The sequence below is a fragment of the Ursus americanus genome, chromosome 18, assembly GCF_024610735.1.
Source record: "Ursus americanus isolate L20-20 chromosome 18, mUrsAme1.1.p, whole genome shotgun sequence".
In the NCBI taxonomy this organism is placed as follows: Eukaryota; Metazoa; Chordata; class Mammalia; order Carnivora; family Ursidae; genus Ursus; species Ursus americanus.
Genome location: NC_142144.1, coordinates 2941301 through 2963921, shown reverse-complemented (window position 1 = coordinate 2963921; position 22621 = coordinate 2941301). Strand labels below are relative to the sequence as shown.

At 62.2% G+C, this 22621-nt stretch overlaps 1 long non-coding RNA gene and 1 other non-coding gene across 3 annotated transcripts in view; one reads left to right on the top strand and one right to left on the bottom strand.

Moving 5' to 3' along the window:
- Positions 1-3397: 3397 nt before the first annotated feature.
- Positions 3398-3523, bottom strand: LOC123775769 (U6atac minor spliceosomal RNA). The gene has a single exon (XR_006775155.1). It is a non-coding gene; the product is annotated as a U6atac minor spliceosomal RNA (small nuclear RNA).
- A 198-nt stretch (positions 3524-3721) lies between these two features.
- Positions 3722-22621, top strand: part of LOC148108539 (uncharacterized) — an 88485-nt gene continuing 69585 nt past the window's right edge. For both annotated transcript variants that reach the window (XR_015727258.1, XR_015727257.1), the window contains exons 1-2: positions 3722-4268; positions 19269-19423. This is a non-coding gene — a long non-coding RNA (uncharacterized LOC148108539). The remainder of the gene's footprint in view (positions 4269-19268; positions 19424-22621) is intronic.

The following is a 22621-nucleotide window of genomic DNA, read 5'->3' as shown; positions in this document are numbered from 1 at the left end:
TTTATCATGAGTTGTGTTTTTTTCCAGTCAATGTTCTGTATCTTTGGTATCTAATTACCCAGTGCAGGCAGGGTGAGCCGCCGTGGCCTGTCCTGCCCGGCCCCCACGGCCAGCCCCCTCGTCTGTGCAGCACATGGTCTAGTGACACGGTCCGCGGTCACCGGTTCCTGCTGTAGTTGTGCCCAGTGTGTTTCAAAGTCTTTCTGGAAAACGCAGAACACTGTAAGATTTCCGTGTAAAAACCCTTTGTGTGGGAGTTCGTGGTCCCTGTGCGGACAGTGTGGCGTCGCGCTCGTAGCTCCCTGCGTCTCCCCCCGTCCCCAGCACGCGCGGCTGCGAGCTGTGACACAAGGTAGGGGTCTGTGCGGCTGCCGTGCGGCCTTCTCCCGCCGAGCCTGTAAGCGCTTGGCCCTTCAATGAAAAGTCTCCGAGGTGGCAGGAAGTTGATGCCCGCGGGAAGGACTCGGCTCCCCTGTGGTTCGGGAGTGCGTTAAGGGGGGCCGGGAACAATGGGGGCAAGTGTAGCTGGAGAGGAGCCGGCCGCCCGGCTGTGTCCCGTCGAGCACTGCAGCGGCCAAGGCTGGGCTGCGGGAGGCCCTGGTCGGCAGGCCTGGGCTCAGGCTGGGCTTCGGCCCCCGCTGCCCACCTGGGGACCCGCAGGCCTGCTGGGAGTCTTGAGGCCGGCACTGGGAGCCGCTGGCTCCGGCGGGCCTGCTGGTGTGCCTGGGAACCTCCAGTCCCGCGGTTGCCGGTCTGGGGCAGGGGGGAGAGCAGGGGTGGTGCTGGGATTCCCAGGCCGGGGGACCCACCCCATGTCCAAACGCCCTCTGCCAGCCCCGAGTCCTGGGAAGGGGGCTAGAGGGCTACCCTTGACGGTCTCCCGGGGCCCCCTCCAGTGGCCACTGTTGGTCGGGTGGCGCCGACCATTCTAGCGGAAGGCATGTGGAAACCGGCTTCCTTCTCTTTCCCTGGCCTCTCCTGGAGGAGGACAGCGCGTGGGCCGTCCGTGGTAGGGGACTGCGGCAGTGACATGCGGTCAGCTCGGGGGGCTCAGGGGGTCTGCTTTGCCACATATTTTGATAGGAAGTGCGAAGGTGTCACAGCTCACCCCGGGGTGCAGAGGGGCGTGGACGCGGAGCGCTGTGCCCTTGGACATAGTTTATTTTTTCTACGTTTGAATTCTCTGTTGTAGATTTGTGTAAAAATACATTCTCTCTTTTAAAAATAAAAATTTTCATGTCTTGTAATTTTGTCCCGTAAGACTTTTCACCTTTCTCAATGTGTGGTAGTTTTCGGGGTGGGGGCTGGCAGCTCAGTGGCCCTTTTGCTGCTCGGGTGCCCGCTGTGGCGGAAAGCTCAGAGTTAGTAAAAAACACCTTTTCTTACTATGCAAGTTCCTGTTTGTGTTAATGATTGACAATGTAAAACGCAGGCAAGGATCATGAACCACCTGCATTCCTGCTACCACTAGCGTTTCGGGGGATTATCTTCTCGTATATCCATTAAAAATAATAAACTCTGTTGTGGACCATTTCAAGCATATATAAACCTAGAATCTTGCAGGCTTTATCGGTCAACTTTTTTTTAAGGTTTTTTTTTTTTTTTTTTTTAAGATTTATTTAGAGAAAGAGCGAGCACGCCCGCAGGCAGAGGGAGAGAGGGAATCCCAGGCAGATGCCCCACTGAGCACAGAGCCCGGATGTGGGGCTTGATCCCACGACCCCAAGATCATGACCTGAGCTGGCTGTTCAACCAACCGAGCCACCGAGGTGCCCCTGAAAGACTTCTAAGTAAGGTCTACACCCAACCTGGGGCTCGAACTCCCAACCCTGAGATCGAGAGCCACACGCTCTTACCGACCCCTCAGCTTCGACTGTTAACACATCTCATTTCATGTGTCCGTCCCGGTTTGTTTAGTAGAAATCCCAGACGCTTCACGACTGAAGCAGTGAATACACATGGTCTCTACAAGAGAATTTTCCAAAAGCTCTGGCCCTGAGCCATTGTCACATCTCAAATTCTTCAGTCAAGTATCTGATGCCCAGATTTCCGCAGCTGTCACACCTTCGTGTATGTGTGCACGTGTGCACACACCCATGTTCATATGCACACAGCGTGCGCGATCACACGTGCACACATACGCATGTGCACACGTGCACACACCCGTGCTCCATGGCGCGTTGGTGTGAACCAGGTCGGTTGAGCTCTAGAATCTCCGGGCCCCCTCATTTGTTTCTTACCACGACTCGACACACCCGTTCATCCCGTTGGCTCCCAGGTCTGGGTTTGCAAGTTGTATGAAGGGGTGCGGACCAACCTCTGACCCCGGTTCCCTGTAAGCTGGGCCGGGGCTGGAGACTGACCAGGTCCCCCAGCTTTTTCATAGTGAACATGAGGTGGAGGGTGCCGCCTGCATTTTTAACTGTGGGTTTGTGGCTCACGCTGGTTTATATTCAACGTGACAAACACCTTCCTGGGTCCTTAATTGAGTCCTACAGGGTGGAGCTTACAGCAGCTTGTGCTCTGGACACAAAGTGGGGAGAATGCCCTGTGTGCTGCTCCGTCCCTGGGAACGTCAGTATGTCGCTCACAGGGCGCTTGCGCTGCGACCGGGCAGGTCCTGCTCTGAGCAGTGCAGCGTTGGCCACGTGGCTGTGATGCCTTTGCCTGGCACTGCGAAGGGCCATTAGGGGCTCAGGAAGAGCCCTGGCGCTGAGCCGCCAAGGACACCGGTGCTCTGCAGGGGGAAGGCAGGCACTGTTCCTGGAGGAAGGGCCGCTGGCGCTGGAGGCCCCGCAGGGCTTGCTGTCCACTCCTGCACCCTGGGCCAGGTGGGAGAGGGTGCGGCCAGGGGCTGCTTGGGCGCCAGGAGGAGACCCCAGCTCCACAGCCAGCCCGATTTGGGCTGGGGGCAGAAACAGCATGACTCTTACAAATGCACACTTGTCGAAGGTGTTATTTCACTCTGGGAGGAAGCCTGTAAGACGTTACAAGCAGTCCAGAGGAGAGCTGACCACACTTGCACAGGAAACAGCACCGGCGAGCCCGGGACAGTCAGCGGGGCGCTGGGCAGGTGTGCATCTCTGTGTGCGAGGCGGTGCAGTCCGCTCCCTGCGCTGCCTGCCTTGCCAGGCGCCTCGGTCAGGGTCGTACCCTCACCCTCACAGCCAATGGCTCTGCCAGCAGGGAGGCGGGCAGGCTCTCAAAGGGCCTTTGCTGGGGGAGAACCGGCCAGCCGTCGGCGGCAAGGGCGCGGGGGTACGGAGGGCGTTGGGGGCCTCGGGAGCAGCGCGGAGCACCGCGTCCGGGAAGCACACCCCGGGTACCCCGCCCCGCCAATTCCCCTTCCCGGGGTCCCCCATTCGCCGGGCGGCCCTCCCGCCCTCAACCAGCCCCCCAAAAACGTTGGTTAGATGCCACGAAGTAGGTGGCAATGCCTTAACCGTATGCGTGTTGTCAGGCCCGAGGGCCTCTTCCATCCTTGTCAAGGGGAGTGCTAACCTTCTCTCCTTTCATACAACACAACTTTTCCGTCGGCCGCCCGCTATTTATAGGCCTGCGCGCGCGCCGCCTTTTGCTTATGGCGACTTGGAGAGCGGGGGCACCCCGTACCGACACGGTACGCCGGGGCAGACGCCTTCCCGCAGCGCGAAGCCACCACTTGCACACTATCGCCCAGATCCTCACACTCGCTGCCGGGTGTGGAAAAACTCGCCATTCCTTGCCCTAATGTATTCATAAAACCAGCCAATCAGAGGCTGCAAGGGACGTGCGGCAGTCCCGCGCGTCATTCAGAAAAGGAGATTCCCCCGGAAACAAAACAGGGCCGGCGCGCATTTCCTACAGCAACTCGCCTCGCGGACGGTCGAGCAGAGACTCGGAACTTCCTGCGGAAATGGAAGCGGTTTGGAGCGAATCAGAGGAGAGGAATGGTGATCCGCTCCACGGACTTCCGGACGCGGCCCTGCGCTTGGAACTGTGGGTGCTGGAGGCGAGGGGGCGCCGGGGCGCTGCCTGCGCATGCTCCGAGCCCGCTTTGCACGGCTTAGCGCATGCTCTGTGACCGCAGGGCGCAGTCAGTGGGCCGCGGGTTCGAGCCCCGGAGCGGGTCTCCATGTCTCCTATCTGCTCTTTCCTCGGGGCTTGAAGAGTTAAGCCCGAAGCCGCCTGCCGCTCTGTCCCCCAGGGCTATAGCCCGGGCGCGCGTGCCGCGGAAGAGCGTGCGTGCGTGCGTACCTGTGCGGGGTGCGAGTGCACACGTGTGTGCGGTGAGTGCACACGTGTGTGCGGTGAGTGCGTGTATATACAGGGACTGCACGTGGGTGGTGAGTGAACACGCGTGTGCGTGCACGCCTGCGTGCTCACTCCGCACGCATGTGGTCCTGTCCGTCCGCGCGCGTGTGCCCGTGCACGTGTGTGTCGCTGACAGGAGGGCACGCCGACCTGCAGGGGGGCTGACTGGGGGGCCGTGAGCAGCCCATGGCATTTCTCTGTGCTTGTCTGGATGCCCGCTTCCCAAACCGCATTAGAAAACTCAGAAAAGGTCTAAATGTTAATTAGAAAAAACAAAATTTGTTGGTTAAGGCAGTTCTTAAGTTCTTCCTGCGCCCTCAGTCCGGATCCCTGGGGCAGCGGCGGCGAAGGGCTGGTGGGGCGTCGGCAGGTGAGGCGGGGCTGCGGGGTGGACCCTGCCTGCGGGAGGCCAGCTTGCCCGCACCTGCGGCCCATGAGAAGTTGGGGTGAGCCCTTTCGTTGCACATGGAGAGCCAGCCAGGGTGGGACGAAGGAGTCCGCCCACCCCTGCAGAGCACCTGCGGCGGGGGGGGGGGGGGGGGAAGAGCGGGGGGAGGGGCCTCAGTCAGGGGCCCCTGTGAGCTGTGTGACCTGGGCACCAGCGCCCTCCAGCTCCCCAGCTCCCATGGGGAAGAGGCCATGGCACCCCCAGTTTACAGCTGAAGATGTAGGGGCCAGAGTGGTTGGGTGGTTTGGGCCGGTCACACTGGGTGTTCGCGGGAGGGAATCTGTGTTCCGTCTGTCTGCCTGTACCCGGCTCTGGTGCTCCACAGCTGGCCTCTGCACCCCAGCCTCTGCCTCGGCCCTGCGCGACCCCTCAGGTCTCGGCACACGGGAGGCTCCACCCGAGGCAGCTGGACCCCAGTGACGTCTCCTGCCCATCTCCAGGACACGTGGGGCCTCCTTCCCTTGCGTTTGCAGCTCCTGGTCCACGTGGGCTAGGAACCAAGGGGCAGGTGGCTCCTCGGGAACCCCAGGCCAGGATTCGCAAGCTTTAGAGTGAATCCGAACTACCTGGGGTCAAAATGCAGGCTCCTGGGACCACCTCCCAGAGTCAGAATCAAAGGACTGGGCAGGCCCAGGAATGTGCATTCACAAAGCATATCAGCCTCCCCCTCGGAGCAGCCTGTCTGCTCTGGGTGGACGGTGGGAGATGCCACGTCTTCCAGGGGACCCAGCAAGAGTGACAAGTGTGGGAAGGGTGAGAAGAATCAGGTCTTCCTGGGGTTGGGCAGGCCAGGAGGCAAGGACCCAGGAGGCAACATCTCCCTCTCAGGCTGCATTTACTGAGCCTGCTTTTCTGGGTGTCTGCTGCGGGGGCGTCCAGGACTCGAGGCCAGATGGCGCCTCCCGTCCCCTTCGCTGTGGAACTGGAGGGCATCCCGTAGTGTACGTGGAATAAACGTGTGGTCAGCCTTGGGGTTACTACAGCGAGACCCCTGCCTTCAGCCCTGGTCCTGGCATGTTCTCAGCTCCGCCCCACACAGCCAGTCACTGGCTGGGAGAGCCCTCCGGGCCTAGTGGGTTGCTCTGGGCCGGAGGAACAATTGGCCAACTGCCTCGTGTCCTGGGCGGGAGGCTGGATGGGCCAGCGGAGTTCTCACCTACAGGGGGGCAATTTGCTTGTTCACGCCCCCTGAGTTCACCAGGTACAGAACCCACTGGACCCTCCCCAGGTGCCATCCCCAAAGGCCCCCACATGAAATCAGGCGACACCCAGAGAATGTTCCAGAAGTCAGAGAGGTGAGCTCACCTTGCTGACCTGTCCATTTTGCACATGCCGAAACGGAGGGAGGGGAGGCACTTGCCCGAGGGCACCCAGAGGGTTGTTGCTAATGTTTGGGTTGAGGACCCAGCCCCCGACCCCCAGATGGTGGAAGTGGGTAGGGGTGTGGGTTCCCTTCCAGCCCTGGTGAAGCCCCAGGCCTATGTAGACCCTTCTCCGAGTGTCCTGCGGAGTTGCTGGATAAAATACAGGATTTTATCAAACAGCAATGTTTCTGCGAAGGTATGTCCTGAAAGTTTTATGGGATATACTTACGCTAAAAGTTATCCATTGTTCTTCTGAAATTCAAGCTTAGCTGAGGGTCCTGAAGCTTTATTTGCTCCGTCCTGCAACCCTGATAACAGGTGAGGGGACTTTAAATCCTTTGCCCACGAGGCATTTCCCACGGTGTCCTCCACGAGACCACTCAAGCTCTCCCTGTGGAGAAGAAGCTTGTTTGGGAAATCCTGTGTGAAACAAAATTGCATGACCCCCCCCTCCCCTTAAAGAAAGCGCCCGTTGGTGGGCCGTGGAGCTCATGAGAATGGGAGACTGAGGCCTGGGGCGCAGCGTCTTGGCTGATGGGCTGTGGGATGGGGTCTGTGCAGGAGGGAGAGAGGAGAGTGCAGGGGAGGGGGAAACAGGGAGAGGAGAAGTGAGGCCACGTGCACCAACAGAGGGGAGGAAGAAGGAGTAACTGAGATCTGCTGGGCTCACCCGAGAGCGTCTGCTGGCGGCAAGCACCAGGTTTGCAGGCGGGCACTTGGAGACCGGGGCTCTGCAGGCCCAGCCTGGGTCCGGTTGTCAGCTGGTCCCCAGAGCTCTCAGCATGCTTCAGGTGCTCCCCGTTATTTAGAGCAGAAAACCTGCCCGGCCCTGCCTACAATACTGTCCCGGCCCCAGTGGCTTTGGAGAGCTTGAATTTTCCCAGCCTCGACCACGTCTCTGCGTCAGATCTGGAGAAGCCTGGACTCAGGTGGGAAATCTGCGGCCATTGGGGTCTCCCCACGTGGGCTTTTCCCTCCCTAGAAACCCGGCTGTGTGAACGGCCCAGGTCTGCAGTCTCTCACAGCTCGTAGTTCCTGGCTCCCTGAGGACAGGCGGGGCCGGAGATGGGAGCAGAGTGGAAACACCGGCCACCCCGCACAGTCCTGCAGGATTCGGGGTTCAGTGGTGGGATGAGAGCTACAGCTTGATTCAGGGAATTCCTCTTGGAGATACATCTTGTTGGCCGTGCCTGTGATCTGCGCGGGGTGGCGCTGGGGGAGCACGGCCCCCTGCCCCCCTCCCCTCCTCTGCCGACTGTCCAGGCGGCCCCAAAGGCCTTTCCAGGTTCCCGGGAGGCTTTCAGCTGGAGGGGAGAGCAGTGACATTCCCAGGAAGAGCGACAGGCCCTGAGGACTCATTGCCTTTTGGAACGGAAGGCCTTGGTGACCCAGGACCCAGCTGGGGCTGTCATGAGCCTTTTGGCCTGACTGCCGGGGCCCACAGGGTTGGCTTCAAGGCCACTGCTCACGGCCACCAAACAGACCAGGGGCCTTTGGAATCGGGCAGGTCTGTGGCCTGTGGATGCCCCCGTCCTCTGGCTCCTGTCCTGCTGGCCTAGGAGTGGCCGGTGGGCTGTCCCCAGGGCGCTGGGTTCCTGACCTCCGCCTGCACTTTGCAGTGTGTGAGAGGGATGCCTCATTGGGCAGTTCCAGGAGCGTCCACCAGGGGGCGGGCCTGCACCTCTCAGCGCCCAGGCTGCAGGCATGGGTGAAACAGCCTGGGCGCCAGGCCCTGGGCCAGTGGCGGCCAACCTTCGCTAAGCCTCAGCCCCTGGAGCACAGCCGGCTTCCTTAGCACACCGTGTGGCTCTCTGTAGCCCTGGGAAAGTCGCCTAACCGGCCCAGTGCCTCAGTTTCCTTCCCCGACAGGACCGGAGCTCAGGGCTTGGCTGCAGGGAAGGCTCAGGAGGGCTGGCTATTCTTGTCCCATTTTCCAGATAGAGAAACTGAGGCTCTCGGCATTGATGGGATGTCTGCAGGGGGTATACCAGAGGGGCAGGCAGTGGGGTCTGCAGTCCAGGCTCCTGAGCCCCCAGAGGCTCTGGGCGATGTTGGCCTGGGGCTGGTGGGTTTGTGGGATTCCTGGGATTGCCTGACCTGCAAATGGAACCTGACACTTCTGGGCATTAGTTCTTCCAGAAGTCCGTTTCCCTCCGCTATACAGCAATACCTGCTCATGGCCTGTGCATTTGAAACCACACCGAGCAAAACAGCCCCAACCCGACCACACAACCCGGTCGGTGGGCACCGTTTTTTGCATTTCTACAGACAAGAGTGATTTGCATTATTATCAGTTTCCTATTTCCTGTAAATGGCAGCGCTGTGATCGCTTTGAGCGTTGGTGGGCGGCGTCCTAGGCCACCCATCAGGAGGTTTGCGTGCGGGGGAGGGGGCGCTCCAGATAAGGCCTTTTTGGTGAATAACTTTCCAGATTTTTCTCTGGGTATTAATGGGCCCCGATGGTTTTAAAACAGGGTATTCCTTGCGGTACAGATGCGGTTGCCCCGTCATCCCGCGGACGGGGCGCGTGGGTGCGTGGCTCTGTCCGTGTTCAAAGCGCGCTTCCTCTTTGCCCCCGAGAGCTGTTCAGGGCGGCTGCTGTGTCCTGCAATCGGTGGCCCAGAGAACACGCGATCTTTGAAACCTGCTTTGCTTTTCTCTCTCTGCACGTCTGTGGGGGCTCCAGGCAGGGTGGTGATGTCCCCCCCAACGCCGCCGGCACTCCCAGGGGCTCCCCGGCTCCCTCCCAGGGATGCCCCCAGGCCACTCGGCCATGCCTGCAGGGAGAGGCCTCTCCTCAGGGGCTGCTATTAATAAAGTGACCGCTGACCCCCGGACGTGGGGAGGGAGGAGGGGACGGAGTGTTCCCAGGGTTGGCGTTTGGCCGGAGGCCTTCCTTGCGTGACTGGGAGGCCTCCAGAGCGCTCTGGCGCTGCCCTGGCCCGTGGCCCCCTGGCCCGGAAGCTCTGCGGGGACCACGTGCGGGGGCTGCCCTTCCTCTGGGATATAAATATCCCAGCACCGGCCCCCTGCAGCCTCCGGGGAGGGCCGGGGAGGGAAGGAGGAGCCGCAGGCCTGTGACCCTGCGGGCCTGAGACCCAGGTCGTGGCCCTTGGGGAGCTGGCTGTGTGTGTGGGCCCCTGGGACAGCCTGGCAGCGGGGCCCTGCTTTACTTCTCTGCTAGCTTGGTCGTTGGTGGGTGCCGGCTGGGGCAGAAGAGGGGCCCTGCCCGTGGCTGGAGGGACGGGGAGGACATGAGAACGGAACAGTCTTCTCTACACCTGTGTGCACCCCTCTGGGGCCTCGGTCCTCGGGTTCCAGGAGGGGGACACAAGTGACCAAGTCCTGACAGGACGGCGTGGCCAGTGCTGTACTGGGTGCCTGCCTCCCATCCCTCACCTGTCCTCACACAGCCCGGGGGGGGGGGGGCCGGGGGGGCCTGCATCTCGCAGGTGAGGCCCGGAGGCTCAGGCGGCCACTGCAGGCCACATGGTGGGTAAATCCCGCCACGGTTCCCTGGATGCTCCCGAAAGGCTTCGGGTTCTGGTCCCGCCAGCTGGAATCGGAAGAAACGTGCTGGAGGAGGGGCCGAGCTTTCCCAGCACTGCAGGGCCCAGGGCCTGGGGGGTGGGGGTGCAGACACAGCCCCTCCTAGTTCCTGGTCCTGGTGGGTCTAGCTTGACAGGGATGGTGGGGGACTATGACGAAGCACTGACAAATCACAGCAGCAAAACTCATCCTTAAACACGTACTGGAAAGGGTTTACTGGAAAAGATGCTGCCAGACAGGCATGGCTGACCCAGGAGGAAGGGGGAAGCCTGGGCTATGGGCTCTCTCCCAGTCTGGCCAAGCAGAGCCACCTCCACCCCTCCCCCTCCCCGGGGCTCTGCTGGAGCCGGGGGCTTACAAGAGTCCTTCTGCCCCTGCGACCTGGGCTCTCCTTTCTGCACATGACAGAGGAGAAAGCTGAGGTTCAGAGAGGACCCCCAGCTAGAAGGGAACAGAGAGGGATTTGAAGGCAGCTCTGGGTAACTGCAAAGCCCGGGCTAGCCCCACCTCCTCTGGGGGACTGAGACTTCCATCAGAAGCCACAGCCCCTTGCCCCCCACAGTGCCACGCACGGTCAAATACATTTGGGAAATTCTGCTTGCAGTTCTCCCGGAGGGCCAGTGTGCAGAGCAGCAAAGGCTCTGAGAAGTCCCGTATGGAAGAAGTCTGCTCCCCTCTGCTTACCCAAGTGCTTTCCAAGGTGGGGTAGGGCCCATCCCCAGGGGCGGGGGCAGGGCCTGATGGGGTACAGGCTGCTGTGAGCTGCTGTGGTCAGGTTGTCCAAAATGTCTCCCTTTGAATAAGCCACAGGGCCTGGGGCGAGTCGCTTTCTCTCTGCACTGTCTTCTCAAGTGAAAGGAGGGGAGAAACGAGAAACAAGGCCCTTTCTGCAGGGCTGGTGGGGGGCACGGAGGAAACCTTGCCGAGCACTAGTCCCTGACACTCTTCCTCCGGGGAACCTGTGCTTGTTGAAGACCTTCTGCATGTCTTGCCCTGCACCTGCTGGGGCAAGAAGACCGTCCCCAAAAGGCGCATGGCCTACCCGCTTGGAGGAAAGCCAGCAGTGGACAAAGGTTTCCTGACTTGGATTTTGAGTTCCAGGGGCTGAGGGAACTTGTCTAGGAGAGGGCTGGAAAGGACAGGCTGAGTTTGTCCGGGGAAAGTGGGGAGGACTCTGGGAAGAAGACTCAGCCTGTACAAAGGCCCTGGGGTAGGGAAAAGCAGGACCGACCCCCAGACTGGAAGAAGGGGAGAAGCTCAGGAAGGCCCAGAGGCCAGGAGGCTGGTGGGGCTCCCAGAGGCCGTACAGGTGAGCAGGGGCAGGGGCAGATGATAGGATCAGATGTCACGGGCCAAGGTGGGCAGCGTGGGGGAGGCAGCCCAGTGAGTCACTGTGGTTGCCAAGTGAGATGTAGGACTGGCTGGCTTGCCTCCTCAGTGCCTCTCCGGGCATCCAGCAGCCCCCGCCCTGCCTGCCCATCTTGTCCAGGGCCTTGGGTGCCGCACTGAGGGGGCTGCAGAGTGCTTTGCCCAAGCTTCTCCTGGGGGGGGATGGTCAGCCGAGCCCTCACCTGCTGACCGTATCGGCCCCCAGATGCAGGCGACGCAGCTTTGGAAGAGGCGAGAAGGGATTTGGGGAGGCCGTTCTGGATATGCACGCTGGCTGCCTCTGGCCCGGGCATGGACCGGCACAGTGCCAGGCTCCGAGGGACCTGGGGATGACCTGCAAGGAGGCACCGGGCCAAGGTGCATTTGGGGAGGGGGCGGGGGCATCTGCCCCCTTCTGCACCCCCTTCATCTGCTCCCTCCACCAGGACTGCACTCCCAGGGCTGCCTCTGTGCCAGCTTGGGCCTCCCTGGAGCCACAGGGCGGGGGGTGTGCTCCCATTCGTGGGTGAGGAAGCAAGCGCAGCAGGGTGGGGTCCCAGGGGACTGGGGCGGGGGGGGGCATCTTTTGGGTCATGTGCCCGGGCCCAGTCCGGACTTTGTGGACACGGAGGACACAGCCCCAGAGGCAGGCCTGACTGGGAAGGTCCCACGGGGCGCAGGACAGAAGGGTGGGCCCAGGAGGAGGCCTGGATGCTGTGGGCCAGGCCCGGCCCATTCTTGGCTCCCCGAGTGTCCTGCCCCTGACCCCTTCCCCCCTGTGTTGCCCGTGGCCCCAGTAGCCCCTGCTATTTCCCGTCCCGCCGAGCCTGGGCCTGATCACGTCCCCAGCTCCCAGCAGGCTCCATGCCTGGCCTGCTGCCCGCCCAGACGGCAAGAACCGCAGCAGACGCCTGGGCATGCCGCAGACGACGTGGGTCCCGGGACCTCCCGTGAGCCGGGCATGGGCTGATGCTGGGGTGTGGTAGGAACCTGGGGTCGAGGCCGGAAGGAGCCCGCTCCCGCCCTGCTGGAGCTCTGGGTCCGGGGCGGGGCAGGGCTGTGTGCTGCTGGGACTCCGGGGTCTCTCCCGCATGGTCGAACCCCTGCTTGGTCTCCGCATGGGCTTCCTGTGGCTGCTGGAGCAAAGGAGCACAGGCTGGGAGGCTGAACACAACAGAAACATATTCCTTCCCCGTTCTGGAGGCCCCAAGTCCCAAACCCAGGTATCAGAGTCCTGTGTTTCCTCTGGGGGCTCTGGGGGAGGGTCCTTCCTGCCTCTCCCAGCCCGGTGGCCCCAGTGCTCCTGGGCTGTGGCCACCCCTCGAGTCTGCTCCGTCTTCACACAGCCTCTCCTTTTCTGTCTCGTGTAAGGACACTTGTCATTGGGTTGAGGGCCCACCCTAATCCAGGATGCCCTCATCTCGAGACTTCAACATAATTACATCTACAAAGACCTGTTCCCGATAAGGTCACAGTCACAAGCTCCAGGAGATGCGGCTCGAGAGCCCGCCATTCACCCCACCACACTGTCCGGGCCTCAGTTCCTGCATCTGTAGAATGGGGCTATCATGAAAACTGGATGGGTCTGGGCAGAATGAGCATCGCTGTTTTTCCTGGGCCCACCTGCTCTTCTCCTTTATCTGTAGAGGGGTCGGCCCCTCCCAGGGGCAGCAGCCCCGTCCCAGGGGTCAGGACTGGGTTTTGGCCCCTGCTCTGTCACCAGCCCCTTCTCGACCTTGGAGACATTGCTCCTGCATCTGGGAAATGGGAAGATTTTTTTCCTGGGGAGGGGGTCATGGGGGGGTCTGGTTTCCGCTCCCCAGAAAAATGCATCTGTGTGCACACACCAATTCCAAGGGCTCAGACACACAATCAACCTTTCCATCAGGCCCAGAATGATAGGTTGAGGCCAGCCTCCCACCCCGTGCCTTCCCCCTCACGCTTCTCCCTCTGCCTGCACGCACCCCCCCCACCCTGCCAGCGGCCTCTCTCCTTCCAGGATGCCCTTGAGCCTGGCGCCATTCCCTTGCAGGGAGCCCACACCGGGCGCTGCCCCGGCCTGCTGCAGGTGGTCCGCATGGTCTCCCCGTCTGCTGCACTCCTGGCCCCGGGGGCACAACCGGGGGCCTTGTGCCAAGTTCAGGAGCAAGGGATGGGGACAGTGGGCAAGGAGAAGGAGAGGGTCTCTAGGCAGCAGGAGCTGAGTCAAGAGAGGGAGGCCTGACCGGGCAGCCGTGGGGGTCCTAGAGCCCAGGAGTTGCCCGGCTGGGGGGCTCTGTGTCAGGACTGAGAGGGCAGGGGCGGCTCTGATGTCTCATGAGTGTGGTAAGCATCTCCTTCCTGAGCACCTGGCCTCCTGGGGGGACAGACTCCGGCCAGGCTCTAATCTTTGGGTCTCAGGACAGGACAGGAGGGCCTGTGGGCCAGGCAGCTGCTCTCCCCAGGGCGCCCCGGCTCGTGGTGCTGCAGGGGACCCTCCTCGTTAGCCCCCTCCAGCAGCCCCCCCAGTGCCACCCCAGGCTCCCTGCAGAGCTGGCTCAGGGACCGACAGATGTGGGGTGTCTTCCTGTCTCTTCCGCTCACTTCTCTTATTTATTTAGCCTGGAGTAACCCCCACTGTTGCCTCTGCTCAGTGGGGCGCCAGCATCCTCCACACTTGGCCCTGCGACCTTGGGATTCTGGCCTGCCAGCTCCCCCTCCCTTCCGGGCCCACGTCAAGGGTGGGCTCAAGGGACCCGTCCGCGCAGCCCGGTGCAGACTGCATCAGGCTGTGGGTGTGCGCCCAGCGAGGCTGGAGCTGTGAGGGGGCCAGGCCCCACCTGCTTCCCCACCCATTCGCCCACAGACCCCTCCACTTGAGCTGGGCTCCCATCCTAAGGTGGCTCGTGACCTCCGCGTGGCCGCGGCCACGGTGTGGACCCGATCCTCTGCCTGGACCATCACCACATCGCACAGCATCACCCTTGCTCCTCCTCACTCTTCCTTCCTCCCCCTCCCGCCAGGACCCCGTCCCTTCTCCAGCCCCCGTCAGGTGCGGGGTGAGTGCTGGAAGACCCTGGTCACTTCTCCAGCTGTCTGCACTCCTTAGAGGCTTCTTCCAGGCCGGGCTTCTAGTTCCTTCTATGGGCTGACAACCCCACATCGCTGTCTGTGCAGTGCCGGTTTCCCCCCACATGTCCCCCCTCAGACTGATGGGAGAAACGGGGCGGGAAAGTGAGGGGAGCAGGCTCTCTGCAGGCAGGGGGCTTGGCTTCCATCTCAGCGAGCTGCTCTCTCCGGTGAAGCCTCTCCCGCTCTGGGGTCCCTGTCCCGGCGGCCCTGGGAGTGGGCTCCTCTCTGCAGCTGCCCCCGGACAGGTGCTCCCACGGGCAGGGGGGCGAGGTCCCGGCACGGGGTCCTGGGTTGAGTCTCAGTTCCGGCGGTGGGAGGGGTCAGCAGGTGGTTTCAGGGGCCAACGCAGTCCCAGCCGTGCTCCGGCGTGACCCTCAGAGACCCCGGGGCGGGTGGGTCAGGCGTCACTGCCCTTCCCAGGTAAGAGGCCTGGGAGGGAGCGTGCTGCTTTGCAGACGCGCCAGCCCAAGCCTTTGCAGGCCCCGTGCTGGGCTCCATGCGGAGCTTAGGAAAAGCGCTAAGTTCTAGTGGTTGTGGTCACGAGAAAGAGTCAAGCAGACTTGGGGGACACAGACCAGAAGGGAGGGGGAAGCGACAAGGCAGAAATCAGTTCTAGCACGCCAAACCACCTGGGGCGGGATTTGGGTGCCCATCTTGCACTGTTTCCCGTGTGTGCGAGCACGCATGTGTGTGTGTGCACGCCTGTGCGTGGGTGTGTTCATGTGTGCAAGCCTGTGTGTACGTGTGCATGCAGGTGTGTGCACAGGTGCGTGTAGGCATGTGCGCACGTGTGCACGGGAGCATCACCGGGATCGCGCCTTACCGCTGCCTCTCTTACCCTTACGTGTGACGTCCCCGCGTGAGGTCCGTCTACCACATGACTTTCAGTGCCCACGCGGCATCGCGTCGTGTAAAAATTCGGCAGTTTATTTACTCCTCCCCCATGACCCGTTTTGACTACTTTTGCCGTCGCCAACACCAACCTCCGGATGTTCTTGCCCACGTCTCTGATGGGGAAAGTGAGATGTGAAGGGACAGGCCAGGGGGCATGAGTGTGTCCCTCTGTGTCTGTGGAAATGGCCCTTTTCCTTCCCCGACTGCGGGTGGTGAGCCCGAGTGCCTTTCCCTCCGTCTTACTAACCAGGTGTCAGCAGGGAACATCCCAGCCAAGTCCGTGCGGGCAGAGATGTCTGTGTTCTAACTTTTGAATTCTGTGATGCTAGACGTTTCGAAAGGCACCCTGTCTGTGTGAAACATAAAGCCTGTCTCAGCCTTATGTGCTACACCTGTTTTTCCAAAATCTGTGCTTTGTCTGGGGTTGGTTTTCCTCATGGAACATTAAGTTTGTTCTCCGTTCAGCTGGGTCGCCCCCCTCGGTCAGGGCGGTCTTGGCATGTGGTGGGTGGTGTTAGGGCGAGCCTGGGGGGTGCGGGGCGGGCAGACCTCGGTGGGCAGGAGGGTGGCTCTGGGGGCCGACTCGGCCCCCCCGGGGGGCTTTCTCCGGCGGGGTGGGGTTGGGGGGCCAGGCGCTCATGCCCTTGGCCTCTTCCTGGAAATGCATGTCGCGGCGGGACGGCTTGGGGTCGGCCCTTTTGGCTCTTCTCAACTAAACAGGATATTCCGAGCAGTAACCGAGATGACGCTGTTTGTTTGTAGGGAAATCGAAGATATGTGAGTGTGTGCGCGAGCCTGTGTAGGAAATGGGGCAAGACTCACCCAATTAACAGAAAAAAAACAAAAACAAACCTCGACTATCCTTACAAATCCATTTCCTTTCCAGTCCAGAGCAGTGGGGGGGGCCTGCCCCGAGCTCTCGGCGCCCCCAGGTCACGGGAGAGCCCCCTGGACGGAACCAGACACTGAGTGAGGATGAAGCATGACGGCGCTGGCCCCGGGCAGTCCGAGGAAGACGGGATCTCAGGGCGTCCAGGCTAATGATCCCCTACCCCGCACCCAGAGGGCTCCCCCGAGGCCAGCGAGGATGGGGTCCTTGGGCTGTTTCCAGGGCATTCCATCCATGTTTGCTTTGAACGAGGCCTGCTTGGCGGACAGGCTTCCCAGCATGATGCCCTGGGTGGGGCTATGGCTGATGTCTGTATTCAAGACCCATTTGCAGATGAGGAAACTGAGGCCTGGTGCGTGGGAGGCCTCTGCGGGACTGGGGCCCTTCTCCTGCTCCTGCCTGGTCTTACCCCACCATCACCTGAGCACAGGGAAGGCAGAGACACTCGTGTGCCGCTCGGACGCCGGCCGTATCACGGCTCCAGGTCTTGCGGCCACAACACAGGGAAAAGGCTTCCAGGAAAGGGTCGTGATGGCAAGGATCGAATCCGAGCATGAGTGCGGGCATGAGGGGGAGCTCAGTCAGTGATGCTGACGGACGAGAGAGGGTTGGATTTGTGTTACCGTGACAGTTTTGCGTCGGTGATGCCCGTGAGGCTGCTGGCCTGGAGGGGAAGGGACGGTCTAGCGGCTCTCTTGAGGGGCCCTCCTGGTTGGTGCCCCTGCCTTCCAAATGTGTCAGGGTTCGGGAAGCGGTCAGACAGCCAGCCTCCCAGGGATGCCCCTCAGTGGGCCTGCTCACACGTCCCCACCACTGACCTGGGGGACGAGGGTGGCGTCTGGCCCCGGGTCGCTGGACTCCTGGGGACCAGGTGCCTCAGAGCAGAGCCCCGGCCCGGTCTTTCTCCAGCTGGAGCCTCTGCGTCCATGTCTGTAAAATGGGTCTGTCCGTCCCACCCCACTGGTGAGAACCCCCAGCAGGGTCAGTCTCTGTGTTGGCCCTACAAGCCTCACGTGGACCCAGAGTGTTGCACTCTTTTCCCAGAGTGCCTGCCTGCCACTTGCTGGCCTTCCCAGGCCCTGGGATGGGTCAGCCGATGCTCCTTAAGCGTCTCCAGAGGCTGGGCCTCGGATTCCTGAATTGAGGAGGCACGCCGTCGGGGTTGACTGCCGGCCTGCCTCGGATAGCACGGACTGGCTCCAATATGAGGGTGCCAGTGCCCAGACTTTCCACCGATGGGGTGCGGGGCTCGGCCCTCCTCTGCGGCCCACGTCTCTGCCGGCCGTGGGGCCACGTGGGCTCCTGTCAGGATGGACGGCCTGGAGCTTCTGGAGGCAAGGGATCACCCAGGCGGGCCATGGGAGGGTGACGGCAGGGGCAGGGATGTTCCCACACAGAGGAGAGGCAGGCAGAGCTGACCCCGGAGCTCGGAGTCCGACCCCCAGCCAGTGCCAGACGCTGAGTGAGAATGAAGTTATGGGGCTCCAGAGCCCGGGGGCCCCCCCACACGTCGGGCTGTGCAGGGTGGGGGACAGGACCCCGGCCTGTCTCCGAAGCTTCCAGGAGCTTGGAGTGTTTGATCTCCTCTCCATCCCTCCCCGCTCGGAATCCAGTTAATCAATAGAAATCTCTCGTGTGGCACGTCTCCGAGCCCCGCAGGCTCCTACAAGATTGATTAACGCCAGCACCAATTCCTCGGGCTGCACGCCTCCGAAAACACGGCCCGTTCTCAGGTTGAATTGCTTCTGTGCGCCCGGTGTAAATAAAGGAGGGGGATAACGTGCGAGATTTGTGGCCGTGTTCGGTGGCTGTTGTTTCCTACTCGCTGGTGCCGGAGGGAGAGGGTGGGCAGGGGTGGGCGGGCGGGAGAGGTGGGCTGGCGGGCAGGCAGAGGAGGTCAGGGAGAGGAGAGAACTGGAGGGATGGAGGGAGGTGGTGGGGTCACAGGGGCTCGGGGAGGGAGGTGCTAATTGGTTCTTTTTCTCTCTGGCCGTCTGGGGGAGGGTGACGGGCCGGGGTGGGCGCTCTGGGCCTTGCAGCGGCAGCCAGGAGGGCGGCCTGGCCCCGCTGTTCTTCCAGCCAGTGCAAAGCGAGGCCAGGAGGGCCAGAGCCCAGAGCAGGGAGCCGGGACTGAGCCCGGGGGTCACACCCCTTTGCTGGGTCCATGACCCTGCGTTTGGTGGCCTCCCAGGCAGGTCCCCATGTGCCGGTCCTCTCCCTTCCCAGCCCGGGCCCTCTGTCCCGTGTGAACGCACTCAGCCCCCGCAGGTGCTTGTGGTCTCCTCTCCTCCGTCCCTTGCAGCCGAGGCACCACGCGACCCCTGTGTGTGCGAGCCATAAACACAATTAAGCGTTTTCTAGTAGCCGCATTAAAAAAAGGAAAAGGAGCTGGTGAAATTAGTTTCAAGAATGTATTTTAGGTAACCAAACGTACTCTGCATACGATCATGGCAACGTGCCGTGAAGAGACAAGGATTCGTGCGGGTTTTTGTTTTGGGCTCGTCTTTGGGATCAGGAGTGTGTTTCATACGCGCGCCGTCTCGGTTTGGGCCAGCCGCGATGCAGGTGTTAGGTGGCCAGCGTGGCAAGGAGCCCGTGCTGGATGGGTGGCTCTGGACCTGCCTTGGCCTTGCCCTTGGCCTTCCGATTGCGGGCACCCCGTTTAGTCCTGGTGACAGCCTTGTCGGGGAGCTAGTGGGGGGCCTGACAGGTGGAGGGCCCCGGCGCTGCTGTGGAGGGAAGGGCGAAGGTTTGTGTGGAGAGAGAGCCATGTGATCAGGGCCACAGTCCCAGCTCCGTCACCTCCCGGCTACCCCTCCACCGCCCTCCCCACCTGCAGGGGCCCCGGGGCACCTCGGGCTGGGAGCAGGGGCTGCGGCCGGCTGCCGGGATGATGATGCCCGCCGGTGGTCATTATTGTGCGGTCCCCCGCCTGCTGGCGTCTAGCAGTGGTGGCTCAGCTTGGGCAAGACCGTCACCCCCCTTTACCGGCTCACATCGGGTGGCCTGGGTCCTGGGAAAGCAGGGGGTGTGAGTGTGGCCTGCTCCTGTCCTGTCCTTGAAGTGGGAGGGCGTGGGGACTGTAGCTGGCCCCGAAGCTGCCTGTCCAACTGGACACTGACTGTCTATATAGCAAGAGGCAGGCAAAGCCTAGATGTCTGCGTGCCCTCTGCCCTGGGGGTGAGGGATGGAGGGATGGGGCGGTGGGTTTTCAGGAGAAGCAGCTACCTGGGCCATTGGCTCCGACCCGGCCCTCCCCTGCTTCAAGCCCTCCGTAGCTCCCCAGTGCCCTCAGACCCCAGGCTAACACCCAGCTCTGCCTCACCAAGGCTGTTCCTCCTTCCTTCACAAGGTCGATGTCTGCAGTCCACTGAGGACCTGGCTCCCTGTCACTTCAGCTTCACCGAGCGTGGGCACCGAGCTGCCTGGATGGGAGCCTTAGCTGGGAACTCCTGAAGGTTGAGTGGACATCACCTGGGGGAGGAGACCAGGCACAGAAACTCACAGGTGAGGGGTAAGGGGGCTGGAGCTGCCGGCTGGCTGTGGGTGGGGGCCTGAAGGCCGAGGCGGGTGGGTGCCCGAGGCTGCAGGGCCCTGGGCCAGGGGGGCCAAGGAAGCAGAAGGCTGGGTTGGGGGGACGCTTGGAGCAAAGGGCAGGACCGTGGTGGGCCAAGTCAAGGAGGCTGGTGCCTCTTCTATCCTTTGGAGAATTTCCCTCATTTTTGGCTGTGGCATCGTACCAGAAATGGCCGGGGAAGGCAGGCCAGCAGAGGCTGGTGCGCCTCTGCTGTCTCCCCTGGCCTGTGGCTCCTCGAGGCCCCAGTGTGCTCCTAATTGAAGAGAAAGGCCAGGGATCAGGAACATTTGAGCCCTCAGCTACCCTTTCTGAGGGCCTTGGCGACCAATGCCGCCCCGTTTTCCATCACAGCCCAAGGTTGGCTGGTTCTTGAAGGTCCAGGTGGAGAGCCCAGCACTGCGGCAAATGCAGTCTGCTCTCAGCAGCGGGGTTTTGCGGGGCTTCCCGGAATTGGGGGGCTGAGGGCTCCAGGACTTGCGGGCCGCCAGGGACTCTCCCTTGATGTGCAAGGACACGCTTTGGCTGTAAGAGGCCGCGGTGAGGGAGGACAAGCTCCCGCTGCCACCGCGTGGGCTCTGCCAGCCTGCCTCTCCCTTCCAAGCTCCGCCAGCCTCCTTTCCGCCTGCCCACCCGCGTGTGTCGCTGGGCCTTCCTCCTTCCTGGAGGCCCCGAGCCTCCTGCCCGGGGAAGTCCTGGCACGTCCCCAGAGCCCCAGCAGCCGCCTGGGAGCCTGCGTTCTGGGCCTGCCTCCCTGACTCCCTCTGACCCTGGCTACCCCTGGGGGATGGGAATCGGGGGTGGGGTCTGAGGCAAGGAGTTACTTCTGTAGTGATGCCTTCGTGAGCAGAATTAGTGTTTTTACATAAAAACTATTTTTTTAAAATTAAGGTTGACTTATATACAGTCAAGTGCATAAATTTTAAGTATACAGGTCCGTGAGATTTTACATACATTTTGTGTATAATTTTTTAAATGTAACGAATCATAGGCTTTAGAAGAGTCTATCTGAATCACGCCTGCTGTGCTGGGGGGAAGGGAGATAGTGCCCCAGCGCAGCCTCCTTGGCTGGGTGCTTGGACCCATTCCAGCGTCCTCACCCCGACTTACTCTCTGGGGTCCACCGGTGGGCGAACGGGCTCATGGGAGGCAGAGGCGCAGGTGCGGGGACACCAAGCGGGACGCGACTCGGGCCTCTGGACTCTCGATCCAGTGCGCTCTGCACAGCCGCGCACTGTCTCGGGTCCTTCCCCAAGGAGCACCCTGAGGACGGCGGCCACCAGCCCCTGGGGCCGGAACACACAGAGCGCTGTCAGCACGCACACACACATTCTTGATTCGTCCACGCCCAGAGCCCGTGGTGGGGGCCAGGCACCGCGCCACATCCTTTACATGCCGTGCCCTCTGGGGGGGGGGGAATCAGTGTCCCACCTTGTACATGCGGAAACTGGAGCCCGGCGGGGGAGAGGCTTGCTCGAGGTCACTCAGCCAGGGCGCGGTGAAGCGGGGGCCTGAAGTCTGGCGGGTCTCACACAAGAGCCTCCAAACCCGTTTTCTTCAACTCCCCCACCCGCCACCCGACCAGTGTCTTGGCCCCGACCAGAAAGCCTCTGCCGCTGCCCTCAGTGACGTCAGGGGTTCTCCGGGGGGGGGGGGGCAGCCCCTCTGCAGATTGGTCTTCGACAGGAGCCCCGGAGCGGTGTGTGGCGCCGGCGCGGGGCTCAGTGCGAGGCAGGCTGTGTGGACGCTTCCTGGAGCCCTTGCTGCTGGATCTCGTCTGCGATCTGTCTCCTCCTGGGCAGGTGGGCGCAGGGGGGGCACAGAGGCCTGGTTGACCCCCAGCCCCTGTTTAATGCGGGGGGAAGCCAGGCCCAGAGAGGGAGGCACACGGCCTCAGGTCACACAGCCACTCGGCCGAGCTGGGCCGGCGCCCAGTAATCACAGCCTGGTTATCACGGGGGCGGGTGAGCGCCGACGGCTCCCTGCTTGTGAACTTCGAGTGGCATCAAGCGAGTGAGTCAGGCCCGCTGTGGGCTCGGGCGCGTGGGCAGGCGGACAGGCGGCGGGCGGGCAGCGGGCAGGAGGCAGGCACTCGAGTTAAGTGTGGCTAATTTGGTAGAAGAACAGGGACGCCACTGGCAATTTCTGCTTCTGGGAGAAAACAGGGGACAGTATGAGGCCTGTTCTCGATTCAACGAGAAGGTGGGGCCGGGAGTGGAACGCTGTTCAAGAGGTCTGGTGTGCGGGGCGACAAAGGCCCGCCAGCCGCTCCCCCGCCAGGGCGCCGGGGCGGGGCACCGGCAGCCGTAGAAAAGGAAGCTCTTCCTTCCCCGGTCAGGGTGCCTGCCTGGGCCCCGTGAGCTGCCCCTGGGCCCCCGAGCTTGCCGCGGTGGGTGCCACATGCTCCCTGTGTCCATGTCTCGCTCGACCTCCTCCTGTGGGGATGGACAGGAGGGCCCGGGACAAGCATAGTGTGATCGGCCTGGCAGGGACCCCATGGAACGTGGGGGGCAGCCCCGTGCCCGGCCTGGGAGGGGCCGGCCCCCGGGATGGGTGTCCCAGCTGGCTGTGGGGTGAAGCTGCCGGCTCCGGACTTGGCATTTCTCCTCACAAACAGTCATGTCCTTGGTTCAGAAACACCGACAGCCACCTGGCTTCTAGAGTGGAAGGGAAGAACTAGGGGCCAGTGGGCAGGGCAATACCCATCCTGGCTCCCTGCTTCATTCTTCCCTGCGGCCGTACTCCCCGAGCACTCAGGGGGCCTCCGTGAGTCCCCTGCCCGGCCACTTCTGCTCTGACGCAGGCCCCCACGGGCCCAGTGATCATGGGGAACACGGGAGAGGAACCAGAATACTCTCCACCCGAGAGGAGTGTGCAGGCGTGGGGGGTCCCCAAGGCAGTGCTGGCCCAAGGCTGCCCTCGTGCCCAGTGAGGGCTTCTCGACCGCGGTTGTCACGTGCGTGTGGACCGGTGCACATGGAGCAGAGGTGAAGGTCCCTCATCTTGGATCCTGGGGTAAGTGGTCCTCGGAGGCCACTGTTGCCAGAGGGTCAGGAAGGCCGAGGCCCTGATGCTGAGACACCCGGGGTGGCCGGTGAGCCCTGACTCACTCTCTCCTTCGAACAGCTCAC